Below are 14,654 nucleotides of genomic sequence, written 5' to 3'. Positions count from 1 at the left end.
AAAGTCATGAGTTAGACTCCCCCTTCCCCAAATTATTAGGATTTTCTGCCTGTCTTCTGATTTTGTATTCCCTCTGCCCATCCCTCAACGTGTGTGTCACAAGTGTACTGTTTGACACCATTTGCAATGCATAGTGAATGTAGCAGTCTTGGCTGCTCCTGCTGTAGGAGCTCTTGTTAGAAGCTGCAGCTGAGCTCAGGGTCCTGTCATGTTAGATGCTGTGCAAACACATAGCAAATGACAGTCCTTGACCCAAAGAGCGAACACTCTAGTGCAAAGCATAGTGATGAGAAATGGGAGCTGTTGCAGAGACACAAACTCATCCCATATACGGATAACCAAACACTACTAGATGGGAACAGCTTTTAATCCCTGTTCAGCTGGGCTAAATTCAGAGTGGTGCCTTACAGGTGAAAAACTCATCTAGCCCTGAGATGTCCATTAGTCCACGTTATACCTTGAAGAAGGAGGCTTACTTTCTATAAAGAAAAATTATTACATCAAGTTCTGGCCTTGTACGCAGGCAGGATTTTCTTCTCTCTGGACCCACAGGCAAAATCTCCCACATACAACCCTCAATCTCCAGTACACCCCACAATCAAGTGCCAAACTCACTTCTTAATGGCATAGCTCCTATTAACCAAAATACAAACCCCAAAAATCCAGCAATAAAACAAATATTAGCACAACATTCAAATTCATCCCAAATGTTTTACGATACAAAATCATTCTAACAATTACTCCAGGCTCCTTGCAATAACTGAATATTTTTTTACAGCCCCACCTGAGTTATCAGCAGGGTTTGACCCTACAACTTTCAGATCTATCATACAGTCCTCTTTCACGTCAGCTGTAGAAGTAACAGTGGGGAGCATACTGTTATCCTCTAGGTCAGGGATCCCTAAACTACAGCCTGCGGGCTGCATCCAGTCCACCAACACATTTTGACCATCCCGCTCCCACCACCCAGCCCCTCCCCGTTCCACTCCGGTCCCATGTGGGCCTGGCGGCGCCCTGGCTAGAACCACACCACTCCCAGCCCCAAGCAGCGCCGCATAGCGGCTGTTCTCCCCTCCTGGCCCTGCCACTTCCCCCTGCCACTCTCCCACATGGGCCCAGCGCGTCACTTCCGGCCCCAAGCAGTGCCATGCGGTGGCCACTCCCTCCTCCCCGCCCCACCCCTTCCTCCCGCCCCCTTCCACATGATATGGGCCCAGCCGCTCCAGCCCACCAGAAGAGGAAGACTGAGGGAGGTGGCCCTCACAGGTAAAAGTTTGGGGACCCCTGCTCTAGACGAACTAACCAATTCAGGGTGACACCCAATGCCAATTACTGTGCTGGTATTTGTGAGACCGAGTGCAATGTTGAGCATCAGGATTTTTGGCTTCTGTTCCTGCTTCTGGGAGGAGTTGAGGTCTAGAGGTTACTGTCTTATTTGGATTGTCCACAGGTACAGAATCTGGGATCTCTGGATTTAAAAAAAACCAATCCAACACTCTTCAACTTGAGCTAAAGAACTACATATCTTATAATCGGGTGTGTTCTGTGACCTGTGGGTTTGGTTCGGTGGCCCGCGTTAGGCAGGAGGTCAGACTAGATGATCATAATGGTCCCTTCTGACCTTAAAGTCTATGAGTCTACGAACAACTTCATAAAACTGTTTCTCATTGTGGCCTAACTATTAGAGAGTGACAGAGTCATACCATGCTAGCGTGGGCTACAGCAGCACCTAATCTAGCCTACTCTTTCTGAAAAACTTTGTAGCCAATTGGATGAGATTTGGCTGTGTTGTATTATAAACCTACAGTCTATTTCCAGCTCTGCCTGAAGTGACCTTAAACAAGCTATCTGTTAAAAGATCATGATCTCCTCCTCCCTTATATACTAGGAGCATGAGGCCATGGTTCTTGGAATTCTCAGGAGCATAGAGGGATTTACTCTAGTCTGTGAAAGAGCTGGGACTAGAATTGTACCAGTCTCTGGGATTGCAGTTTAGTACACCTTCCCCTAGACTACAAGGAAAGAGTTGCTCTCTGCATATGAAGGTTATATCGTCACAAGACTGCCAGCAACAAGGGCCAAAATCATGTTTGTAGTGGGGACATAAACAGAAACAGCCATGCTTTAAACAGCAACTAGAGAACTCCCCATGCAGGAAATTTCCATATTTATTAAGGTCCCTGATGCAACACATCCCAGTCTTCTCTGATAATGGTGGAGGACCAGGAACTCTATAACCACTCCACATCTCCCTTTCTTTATAATAAAGAATTTTAACTTAAATTAACAACCAGTGTATATACACACAACAATTCAAAATAAACTTCAAATTCCTTAAAACTATTTACACCGGTGTGTCCTCTTATCAATTGCATTTAAATAGTCCTGAGTAATATTTAAAGATCATTATTCTGGGAGAGGGTCTGGTCAATTTTCCCACCTATGTTCTCATTTCTGTTGAATTTGTGCATGGAGTTCCTTGTGGAGGGGACTCACTTCTCAGTAGAGCAGCAACAGGTCCCAGATCCTCTCTTCATTGTGTTGGGGAATACCAAAAATAACTACTATTCCTCCAGAGAAGTCCTTTTGGAGTCTACACTAGGTAAGATCTGGGAGTTTCTGCCAAGTTCCAAATGTCTAGGAGCTTTTGAGCCAAACTTTGTTCCCAGGTCTCAGTTCAGGTAGTGCTTTTGTTCTGTGCCAAACATTAAAGTTTTTTGCTGCCAAATTTTTTTATTTCAGCATCCTGTTTTCAAAATTCCTTTTGGTTGGGTCACTTAGATTTAAGCTGTATCAGTACCACAGATAAAGTTGTCCTTAGTCGTCTTGTCATCAGACATTCTACTGGAGATAGTCCAGACACAAGTGGTGTTGATTAGTGTGCCATGAGTGCTTTATATAGGTCCACTGATTTTTGCAGAAGTCTTTTTAAAGTCTGCACTGCTCTCTGCATCTCCCTGTTTCTCTGGGGGTAATGTGTACTACTAGTAAGACGTTCAAAATCAAATCAAAGTCCTGTGCTAATGACGGGAATGTTTCAGAGGTAAAATTGAGGCCCATTATCAGATATGTACATTTCAGAATTCTATGTCTTGCAAATATTGACATTTAGTTTCTGGATGACTAGTGCCGATGAAGTCTGTAACAATATAGCCAAGTCAATACAGCTGGAGAATTGATCAACTACAGTGGTGTTAGTGTGTTCTTTCCAGAAAAGCACATCTGTGACTACCTGGTGCCCAGGTCTGTCAAGTAGCTTTGTAGAGAATAATGGTTCTGGTGTTTTTTTCCCCTCGTTACATATCTCACAGCCTTCTACTAAATTCTGAATTTCCCTGCTCGGGCCACTGTATGGGTTGTGTTCATGCCCTTCACTTATTTATACATTGGTGTGCATCATGGATTTGGGAGATCATGTCTTCTTGATATACCATAGGGGTAAGAATGCATTGTCCTTTCAGAAGCAGGCCGTCAGCCATGTGAAGGTCATTTCGGTCCTTGGAAATTGACTCTTTTGGCCCTGTCCTCTTTGGCAGAGTTGAGTCAGTTTCTGGCAAGTCTTGTGTTTTAGTTGTTCATCTCTAATTTGCTGAACTTGGTGGGCAGATGCTGGAATTGCTACCACAACATGGTCAATGTAGACTTTGACATCTTTCTCTAAAGTCTATACTTCTTCCATCGATGGCTGCTAAACTGGGGCTCTAGACACTATTACTCCTTTCCTTGATGTGTGTTGAAAGAAAATCGCATCAGCCATAGCTGAAATCTTTAAATACTACATGGAAGGTTGTCCAGTGGTTTTGAACCCGATAATATCACTAAAGGCTTGTGGTCTGTTTCTGTGATAAAAATCAAGCCAAACAGATATGCATAAACCCAAGTGACTGCTAGAGCTTCCTTTTCCTCTTGAACATACCACTGCTCTGTTTCTGTGAGACTTCTTGATATGAATGCAATAGATCTCTGGTCTCCTTCTGGCTGCTATTGTGTGAGCACTGCTCTTAAACCATAAGATCATCTGCTATGGATATTTTATTGACTATTTTGCCAAAACAGGTGGAGATGTCAGTCGTTTTTTTTTTATTAAATTCATGTTGTTGTGTGCTCCCCTAGATCCACATATTGTGACCATTAAGGGGCTAATTTAAGGTTTTCTTAAATGAGCTAAATTTGGTAAGAATTTAAAAAAATGATTTGTCATGGCCAGGAATGTTCTTAAAGCAGAAAGATCTTTGGATTCAGGTAAAGTGAGTAATGCCTTCAGTTTGCCTGAATCCATCTGAATTCCCTGTTTGCTAACTGTGTCCTACAAATTTGGTCTTCTCCTTTTACAAATTCACATTTCTTATTCAGAGTGAGGCCATCTTGTTGAAAGCATCTCAAAACTGCATGTAGTCATTCATCATGTTCATTTTTATCTCTGCCATATACCAACACACCATCTGCATGTCTAAAGATGCCAAGTAAATCAGACACCGTAGGAGAGATTCCCTTTTGGAATGTTCTGGGGCTGACGATATGCCAAATGGAAGACAACTGAAACAAGTACTTTCCAAAGGAGATTATGAATATGTTTATGGTATAGATTTTTTTAGCAAGGAGGATTTGCCAGAAGCCTGTTGTAGCATATGACTTTGAGAAGACTTGGCTTCTGATAACAGAGTTAATGTCTGGTCAATTGTAAGCGTGTTGTGACATTTCCCTCTGCAATCTGGACTGGTGTATCACTGTGTCACCCCAATCCCTCACCTCTGGGGCCTGTCTTGCACTTGCCCCCACTGTGTGAACCCCCCCCCCAATTCCTGGGTCAACCCACGCACAGCCTCCTGCAAGTAAGCAGTCCTTAACTTAGTGAGTGAGTGCTTCTGGCCAAGCTCTCATGGGATTATGCATTAGAATGACCCAGTAAACACCCCCAGTCCCAGATGTAACTCCAGGAACTGCTGTCTTACAGAGTTCAGTGTGGCCCACTGGAGTCTGCAAACTCATGCATTCATCAATTTATCAAATAAATTGATATTCACCAGCTCTGTCACTTTAAATGAAGTTTCTACACATACCCAAACTACATGCACTGCTTTAGAGTGTAAAAAAAAAAAGTTTTTTAAATACAGATACATTTTAAATGATTATAAGACAGAGGAATATAAATCAGATTTGATCGGGGTGAAATAAAAGGCAAATCGCATTCTAAACTAAGCTCAACACTTCCAGTAGCCTTACCGTCTTGGATGGTTGTCATCACAGGCTGGTTGGTCGGCCTCCAACCAGGCTCTCCCCTGTGGTCAATACCTCAGTTGGTTGATGTCTTTTCACAGCTGGGTTGCAATAGAGAGAGAGAGAGAGAGAGAACAAAATATCCCAACTTATTCAACATTCGCCACCATCGGGGCCTCACCCCGCACTTTCAAGGTCAGGTGACCAACAGTATTCCTGCATGGTCTTCTCCATAGTCCCGAGTCAATGAGCATCGCCTTATCAGTTGCTTGGGATAGTCCATTGTTCCTGGAAGAGCTGGGTTGTTTTATGCATGCCTTAGTGAGGCATGAACCACCTCTCTGCTTTTAGTGTTTGCCTGAATCTGCCTTAAAACATGTGAGACACATATTTGGGAATACTACATAGCAGAGCTTCATAACCACACATATGACATTTCAAGAAACAAACTACCATAACAATGTCATGAGCATTCCAAAAACACCTGACATGACATACTTTGCATTAAACAATTCACGGTTACGTTATAAGGGTGAACATGAATGATACATAATCATACCAAAAGGGTGTACATGGGGTGTGGTATGTCACATGTATTTTTCTGCACATGTTTTTATTGAGTTGTGTAAGGTTCACACAAATCCAGATTTTGACATTGGTCTTTGGTACTACAACCATCCCCACACACTAGTCAGTGAGTTTTTCTATCTGGTAAATAACCCCCCGTATCTTCCATTCTCTTTAATTCTTCTTTGACTTTTCCTAGCAAGGCATAGGGATGGGGCTGTGAAAGCAAAGGGAATCACTTGTGGCACCAGTTTTACTTTGTACTCCCTGACAGCTTCCCTAACCCTGTGAAAACATGTGGATACATCTCTAATACAGTTTGCTTTTTGCCATTTAATGCATTCCAGTTTCTCTACCAGGTGTAGTCTTGGAATGCTGGCAACCCTTATAAGGGGGGAGGGTGTCAGTCCTTGTATTACATATATTATTTGTTGAAGAACTTTGTCCTTTCTCCAGTTTCCCAAGGAACTTTCCACAAATCTACAATATATTGTTACTAGCCCCAATAGAATCTTATTTGGTTTTTGCAATCTCTATCCCAGGATTGATTATAATCTGGTTTTTTTTTAGAGGAGGAGGAGGGTATTGAAGTGACTGCTGTTCCAGTATTAATTGGTTTTGACCATTTAGATTCATGCTTGTGGGTCAAGATGTTGTCTGTTCTATTAAGGAAGTATGATTCATTGCCATCTGATAACACACTATCCTGGATTGTTTCCACCACGCTTGGTGACCTGCATGCTATTGAAAAATATCCCATTGTGTGGCATCTCCAACATTCCACCTCTTCTGCAGGACATTGTTGCCAGCAGTGGCTTGGCATCTTGCCACATCTTCCACTGCTTTTCCAAGCTTCCCTCCTACTAAGGTTCTTTGCTGCCCCACTCTCTAGCTGTGCACTGTTCTTATGTTATAAATTTGGTCTGACTGCTCCTTTCACATTTGTGACTTCTCTCTTTACCGTGTCAGTGTTGTTTGACACAGTCTCCCCTCTGCTGTTAGCACGTAAGTCACATTGCTGTTTCTTTATGGTTTCTCACATTCTCACTTTTGCTATAGCTTTTGCTAGTGAAAGATCTGGCTCTAACTGAAGCAGTGCTGATAAATGGGTGTCTCTTATACCAACATCTACCTGTCTCTTATTAGTTCTTCCTTTCACATTCCATATTTGCAATGTTCACAGCAAGACTATGAACTGCGGTAATAAAAGTCTCAGCTGTTTCCCTTTGTTTCTGGCATCTCCTATTAAATGTGGCCCTTTCATATAAAATATTCTGTCTGCTTATGACAAGGGCATCAAAAGCCTCTTTCAATTTGAAATATTCTTCCTTTTCCTCATCAGAAAGGGGTATCAGCAGTAGCATAACACATGGCAAATATCAGGGCATTCACCTCATATTTTTGTGCTTTCTCTGTTAAACCAGAAGCCATCCGGAATCACTCTATTCTCCAGATCCAGCGCGGCCCCCCTGAGTTGCCAAAATTAAATTTTGTAACAGAGCTCTTTGGTCTATGGGCGCCACTGCTGCCCTGAGACAGGGTTCTGCCTCCTTCCTGCTGCAGCTGTCACAGGTCTCCTCCCTGATTTTCCACTTTCCCCACTCACTCACCAATCTGGCAATTTGAAGGCCTCTTTTCTTTCCTTTACTCCTTTAGAGAGAGGGATTCACTCACTGCTAACACCATGTTCAGTGAGGAGATAAACACAAAGAACCATGCTTTAAGCAGCGACCAGAGAACTCCCCAATGAGGACGTTCCTGTGAGCATTAAGCTCCCTGTTGCAATTAATCCCGGTCCTCTTTTGTAACTGGGGACGACAGACTCCCAGACTATCACCTAGGGCTACTCAAACTTTTTTTTTCTGGGACCTCCTTTGAAAATATTTCAGGCTGTGACAACCCCCCTCCAAAAAGTGATGACCCCCCCATACTATGCCACCCTTCCTTCTGCGGGGCTACTAGTGGCAGCATTACCTTCAGAGCTGGGCGCCCAGCCAGCAGACCCTGATTTCTCTACCCTCACAATAGTCTTGTGACCCTTTTGGGAAACTTTGCTATAACCACTCCACAGTGTTACTCATAATAGATTTGCTACAGTCGGCAGCACTGAATTATCTGACAGAGGATACCCATTTTAGAGACATTTTAATAGGGGATGTCTCTGTTTAACCAGTTCAACCATTTGTATTTGCTTCTCTGTCACTCACTCTAATATGGTTTGCTAAGCAATTCCCAATCTCTCTCTACTTTGGCACCATGCATCCCTTTCTCCAGACATTCACTAGCGTTGTTCTTGAATGCTGGTGATTAAGTCACACTAGTTTTCCTTGTTTTTCTCAGTTTCTGCATGTTCACAGAGACACTTACTAGAAACAAAAGGAGAACAGTCCCTGTGTGACAGGCTGGGACAGTGCTGGCCCTTCTCACTGTTCAACTGATCAAACTGGGTTCATCAAAAACTTTAATATACAAAGCTAGCAGATTCACAGATGTTGAGGCCACAAGAGACCATTCGGTCATCTAGTCTGACTTACTGTATATCACAGGCTTCATAAAATTTCACCCAGTTACTCCTGTCTGAAGGCAAATAGCTTGTGTTTGCCTGAGATATATAAATGCCCAAAAAGGCATCCAGTCTTGACTTAAGAGATGGAGAATCCTCCACTTCCTCTGGTTTGTTCCAGTGGTTAATCATATTCATTATTAAAAATGTGTGCCTTATGTCTAATTTGAATTTGTCTAGCTTTGACTTCCAGTCGCTGGCTCTAGCTATGCCTTTCTCTGCTATATTAAAGAGCTTTTTAGTACCCAGTATTTTCTCCCCTGGAAAATACTTACATTCTGTAGTCAAGTCACCCCTCCACCTTCTTTTTATTGATATACTTAACTTAAAGAGGGGCATATAATCATTGATCCAGAAAAAAGACATGTAGCAATATGGGTCTTGGTAGAGCTATGTCCATCTTCATCAGAGTTTAACACAGCTGTAAGCAGGATTCGTGTTATTGTTTTCATTTGTATTACAGTACAGCCTACTGGCTAACAAAGGTCAGAGTCCCATTGTGCTTGGTACTGTACAAATGTATAAAAGACAGTCCATGCCCTGAAGAGTTTACAATTTAAATAAACACCACAGATGAAGTGAAGACAAACAGAGTTGACATGACTTGCTCAAGGTCACACACCAGGTCAGTGGCAAAGCTGGGAACAAAGCATAGGTCTTGAGTCCCAGGGCAGAGCCCTATCCACTGGACCATGCACTATCTCCCATTCAGTTCTCCTACCAGCTGTATTAATTTTCCACTGTTGTTTTCTATCACTTTCCCCACCACTGATGGTTTGTTGGCTTTTATTCATTGTGTCCTCTCTCTGCATTAGACTGCAAACCCTTCCGTGCAAGGTCCTTGTCTTGTGATGTCCGTAAAGCATTATGCATGCCGGTTGTGCCCTGTGTGGAATGATGGTTGTTATTTACTATTCCTATGTTGCCCTGAGTGTGAGTGGAATTTTAAAGAACATTTTTTGCCCTGAATGGCTTGCATTTTAACCCATTCTCATGGAAGTAAACCTTCATGTGTGCCAGTGGGTAGGGCAATGGGCTTGGAGCCAAGCTAAGTCTTCATGCCTCAGTTTCCCCATCTATCAAATGGGGGAAATGATCATTTCCCTTACTGTGGAAAGCATTTGGAGATCTGCAAGTAAAGAGTGCTAAGTGAGAGCTAAGTATCATCAGCACTGTTGTGCACATGTTCTGTTGGAGAGAATGAGACCAGCTGCCTGTAGGAAACCTACTGTCGGTGTTTAGAGGATGGGGGTCTAAGTGGTGGTGTTGATGAAATGACCCCATTTTGGTTGTAGCCATTTCTTTTAATCTCTTTTTAACTGTAATAAATGTTTCCCAAATTACAGTAAGAAAACGAACAGGCCCTCCATGTCAGGAGAAACCCATTCTCAACAAAGAACGCAGACGGCTCTTGCTCTGCGGCATATCGGCAACTGGAACTTGCACACATGAAATATGAAAATCTTCGCTTGGTGTCCAAATGGACCTGCAGTGCATTTCCCCCTCCTCCCCCCCCCCCCCTTTCTTTTCCTGCCTTGAAATCCAGGTTGGGTTGTTGAAATAAGAAATAAACATAATGACTTTAATGGGATGAGTTTGCAGGGCTGTTGGCTGAGTCAGGCCACCCAGCTAGAGTTCAGTGCAAGACAGTCTGCACCTTATAAGGTCAAGAGATGAAGGCATTTAAAACAAAAAAATAAATGAATAAAAAATAAAGGACGTGAACATATTATTTAAATCAGTGTGCAGGCAATTTTTTCCCCCCAGGACAAAAACTGAAGTATGCAAGTGAATATAACATCTAACATTTGTTAAACCCAGATTGAAGCCCAGCCAGATAGTATTAAAAACAAACTGTGAATATTTTAAATGGAGTGACATATAAATGATGGAGTAAGAAAAGGGCACATACCACATTAAAAAAATATTGGATAAAGTTCAATTGCTATTCATCTTGGAGAAAGTCTTTGGAGTTGAGCGATGCAGCTTAAAAGCACTCACATGTTTATTATGGTCAGCAAGCTTTTATAGAAGGGTTGGAGTAGAATAACACAAACAAAACAGGAGTCCAGGTATTGCCTACTATTAAATAAGCATGATTCTGGAAAGCTGCGGGAAGGGAACTGGAACTATGTTAGGCAATGGATGGAAAGGATCCAGCATGTCAAGAGTTCGATGCTACTTCTAGGCCTTAAGTGCTAATAAAATGAGCTCCTAAACTGCTTAAGGAGCATGTCCAGTCCACCGTGCTTTCCATTTCCCCAGCCGTTATTTCTGAGTCTGATGCTGCACTCCCAATATTTGTGGCTGGTTTTTCATCTGCTCCCTTTTTTTAAAGCTAAACTGATGAGCAGCAATTCCTCCTGCCTGGAAAGCGTCATCTTTTAAATGATCATTTGGAAACCCCTCTTTTCTTTACACTAACTGGAATGGAATGGACAAGGACCATTAATCACAGACTGATACACTAGCTGAGAATAAAACAGCATACACAAGCATACGCATGCTGGGCCAGATTCTGATCTCAGTTATGCCTGTGTGAATCAGGAATAATTCTGTTGAAGTCAATAGGCCAAATACTGTGAATAGCCATTGCTCAGGGAGAATAACAATGCCCATTCACACCAGCTGAGGCTCTGGCCAAAATTAAACTGTTGTCAATGAGACAAGAATTAAGAAAAATATGATTGGATTGGGTCTGAAGCTTTTTTTTTTTTTTAATTTTTTAATTCTAAAATGTTTGGATAAGGGGTTTTTTTCCCCCATACTCACATAATTGTGTATTTTGGGGTTCCAGATGCAACTGGAGAAATATATCCTAGCAAGTTTTCAAGAAAGAATGGTCTTGCAAGATTGTAAGTATAAGTATGCAGTTTCAAGAGGTATAGTTAACAGCACTCTAACTCAGAACCCTGTGTACCATTGTTACCGTGAACCCAGTCCCTTCCCCCTACAGCTTAATTTATCACACTTCTCCTCAGCCCAGAAGCGATCATTCTCGGCACCACTTGCATATTGTTGTTTAATTTTGATCACATTGGTTTTGTTCTGTTTTTATTCTATGCTCGTGTGTCTGTTGCCTACAAAAGCTCTAATGTGAACGATGCAGTTTCATGGAGCCACATCAAAAGAGTCATTTTGATGCGCTTTGGCGAATGCTCGTTTGTCGCTTTAGGAGATACGAGGCACATCTTGCCTGTTTGGCTATCGCTACAGGACCTGTTTGCAAGGGTGGAAGGCGACAATATTTTTCCAAAGGATTTTGGTTTAAACGAATGACAGGGGCTCTTTGTGCAGCCTCACGGGAGTCCTCCTCACCCCACACTGCCCTTGAAATAAAAAGCAAAGCAGCACGCTGCTTAAATATGCATGTAACACTGCACTGTGCAATAGATTATCTGGCATTGGCATTCTATTTAGTGCAAGGAAAAACAGTAGAGATTTTTAATTGATAATTCAGAAAGACACCCCATTGAATGGTGTTAATAATTACATCTGCCCATTCTGAGCTCTTCATCTACACAGGCGTAATAGAGCCTGTCCCTCAGGGACTGGAGCCCAGCTGAGAAGGCGGGATACTATGTAAAGGAGTTGTAATTTGTATTTTGTCAACAAAAGCCGCTTAATCCTCCAGAAAGGCATCCTTCAGCGAGGCAAGCCTTTGTCCTGAGGTTTTCAGAGTGGAAGGGGGGGAGGGTGAAGAGAGAGAAAAGGGAATGTAATTCATGGTTGAAAAGGTTCATTTATAGCTCTCCCATCCTTGTGTGCTTAGCCTGAGACTCCTACTATCTCCTCATTCTCTCATCAAGTTTGCCTTTTGTGGCTATACGAATGGTAATGATTTGAGGAGAGGTGGTCATGGTTATTAAGTGTCATCTAGCGTGATCAGAACTGAAGTTTAAAACTGATATTCATCTTTAAATACATGTTGCTAGCATTACATTTTTAGGCTCTCACAGATAATCATCTAGAGGCAGGCAGCCATGTTTTATTAATATTTGTATTAGCCATTTTTCAGGGTGTTTTCACTAAATCTCAGCTTATTTTTAATAAATAAATATATGACCCAAACAGGAACTTCAAGTCTAGACCCTTTGGATTTTGACAGTCTAAATCTACCCTATTTGGTTTTGGTTTCAAGTCTGAAGAGGTGTATTTTCTGGTTCTAGTTTGGATGTAGCTGAAAACCTCACGGATTGTAGATGTCAAGAAATCTTGCAATAGCAGCTCACCATGTGGGATTTCTGCCATTTAGGCTGGACGCTCATGAGAACAGATAGCAGAATTGCAGGGCTGTCAAATCCAAACTCAAACCATATTCCCTGGTTCAGCCTTGAACCTGAACAGTCAACCTAAATCTAATCCTGATCCAGACCTAAATACAGCCCCTATTCCTTTGTATAGTGACAGACAGACATACAGACTGATGACCTGTAGATAGATATTACTGTAGGGAAACAGCATAGGTGAACCTACCTGAACATGCTGTAGTTATGCCTGCTGAGCTAAGACTGAATCTTTGCATGCAATTCCTGATGTATGTATAACTCATGCCCCAGGAACTGTGCTTCCGGCCCCTGTGCCCCAGGACACTCTGTGTGGGATGAGAACAATAACAAATGACTGACAATGGGGAAGTGGTCACTGAAACCAGCACAGGTCTCTTGAGTCCCGGGGCAGTGCCCTATCCACTGGACCATGCGTTACTAGCACCTGCCTAAATCCTTTGGTGGATTGAGGCCATAAAGCCCTTCCGAGGTCAGGGTAGTGAGAGGGAAGGGGTCACTCCTTGCTGTGGGACCCCATCACACCTGGAATGCAGGCAGCAGATGATGGATGTTCTCAGGAGCAAGTGATCACCGAGGAACAACTTGGAGTCTGGCACCCCATCCCTTGAGTGTGGGGGACACAAGAAGTGCGGTTGCAGGAAAGCCAACTTTGTAGGAGAGTGGCAAGCAAACACAGCAGCTAACAAAGATCATGGAACCCACAATGTGTGAAAGTAGGGCAAGGAGGAGTCCATTACCAGGATGCAACACTGTCATCCAAGTTTTTTTTTGTTTTTTTTTTTTAATTTTAACTGCTAAGAAGGGATGTAAGAGCCTATTCAGGATTTTTTCATGCAGGAGTGTGGAGGTTGTGATTGGCATGCCTGGGGCACTGTGATTTAGGATTAACTCAGATATATATATATGTATTAAAAATGTTCTCGCATGAAATTCTGCATCTGAACACACCTAGGCTTTGGGGATGCTTGAAATCCCAGTCCAGAGTTTGATCTGAATTTTGCTCTGTCGCCATAATCAGCGCAAGCAAAAACCCAGATGTGACTGCACACCAACTTGAACTGGAGTGGCACAGAGGTAAATCAGGTCCCAGAAATGGATCTGAATTTGACCATTTGATTCCTTACCTCTGTTTTCCTTTTCTCTTCCCTCTGTCAAACTTCTCTCCTCTCTATATTAATCTCTCTCCTTCCTCCTATTCTTTTCCATTCTCTCTCTGCCCAAAGCCAAATCTCATAAAATTATATGTTTCTTAACTTTCCAGGAGGGTTTCTTTTTACTGTTTAAAAGAAAATTGACATGGAAACTATATTTAAATAATATAAAGTTTGTGGCACAAGCTCAAAATTGCCTACTGATTTAGTTTGAGGTTTTCTCCTCTCAAAGAAACTTTTTTTAAAGTGAAGTACAAAAGCAGCAAGGACATTTCTGGTACCAAAAAAAAAAAAAAGCACCGCACATACCAATCAATACAAATTTCTTCAACAGTCTAATAACTAATCAATGTATATGACATTTATCGCCACATACATTCAATAGGAAATTCACTTATGAAGTTATGCTGTTCCATATACTGTTTGCTGTGGAAGATTGTTTCAGTTAAATGCATTATTCTGAGGATCAGTGGGACTAAAGGGTTAGTATCCTGCCATCACTGCTAGATTAATTCCACCATCTCCTCCTCAAGTGGATAGTTTTTATGCAGCATGCACATCTAAAGCGTCACTGTTTGTTTATCTCGTTGTAGCTGTCCAGTTGCTAGCTTCGTGACAATGTCATTTTCCATCACATTTTAAAATAAAATACGCTGTCACTCCTCATGCTATGATTAAATTAATTCAGTGAGGTGTGCTGCACTGATTGATGTGGGTTTGCTATACAGAAGATATCGGTGTGTTGTCAGAATTTACAAACCAGTTGATCTAAATATGTTCTTTGAGAGAGGGACCATATTTTTGTTCTTCACTTTGGCACAACTGAGTCCTGGTTCATGACTAGTGCTGCAAGGCACGATGGAAATA

The 14,654-nt window shown here is 42.2% G+C and overlaps 1 long non-coding RNA gene across 1 annotated transcript in view; it reads left to right on the top strand.

Annotated features, from left to right (window-relative positions):
* Window positions 1–14,654, top strand: part of LOC137166069 (uncharacterized) — a 78,187-nt gene that overhangs the window by 60,896 nt on the left and 2,637 nt on the right. The window contains exon 2 of the long non-coding RNA XR_010923547.1: window positions 11,145–11,202. This is a non-coding gene — a long non-coding RNA (uncharacterized lncRNA). The remainder of the gene's footprint in view (window positions 1–11,144; window positions 11,203–14,654) is intronic.

The sequence above is a fragment of the Emydura macquarii genome, unplaced genomic scaffold (assembly GCF_026122565.2).
Source record: "Emydura macquarii macquarii isolate MOO-44397 ecotype Brisbane River unplaced genomic scaffold, CSIRO-AGI_Emac_v2 contig_2795, whole genome shotgun sequence".
Classification (NCBI taxonomy): domain Eukaryota; kingdom Metazoa; phylum Chordata; order Testudines; family Chelidae; genus Emydura; species Emydura macquarii.
Note: the sequence above shows the minus strand (reverse complement) of the source record. Positions and strands in the feature narration are given on the sequence as shown.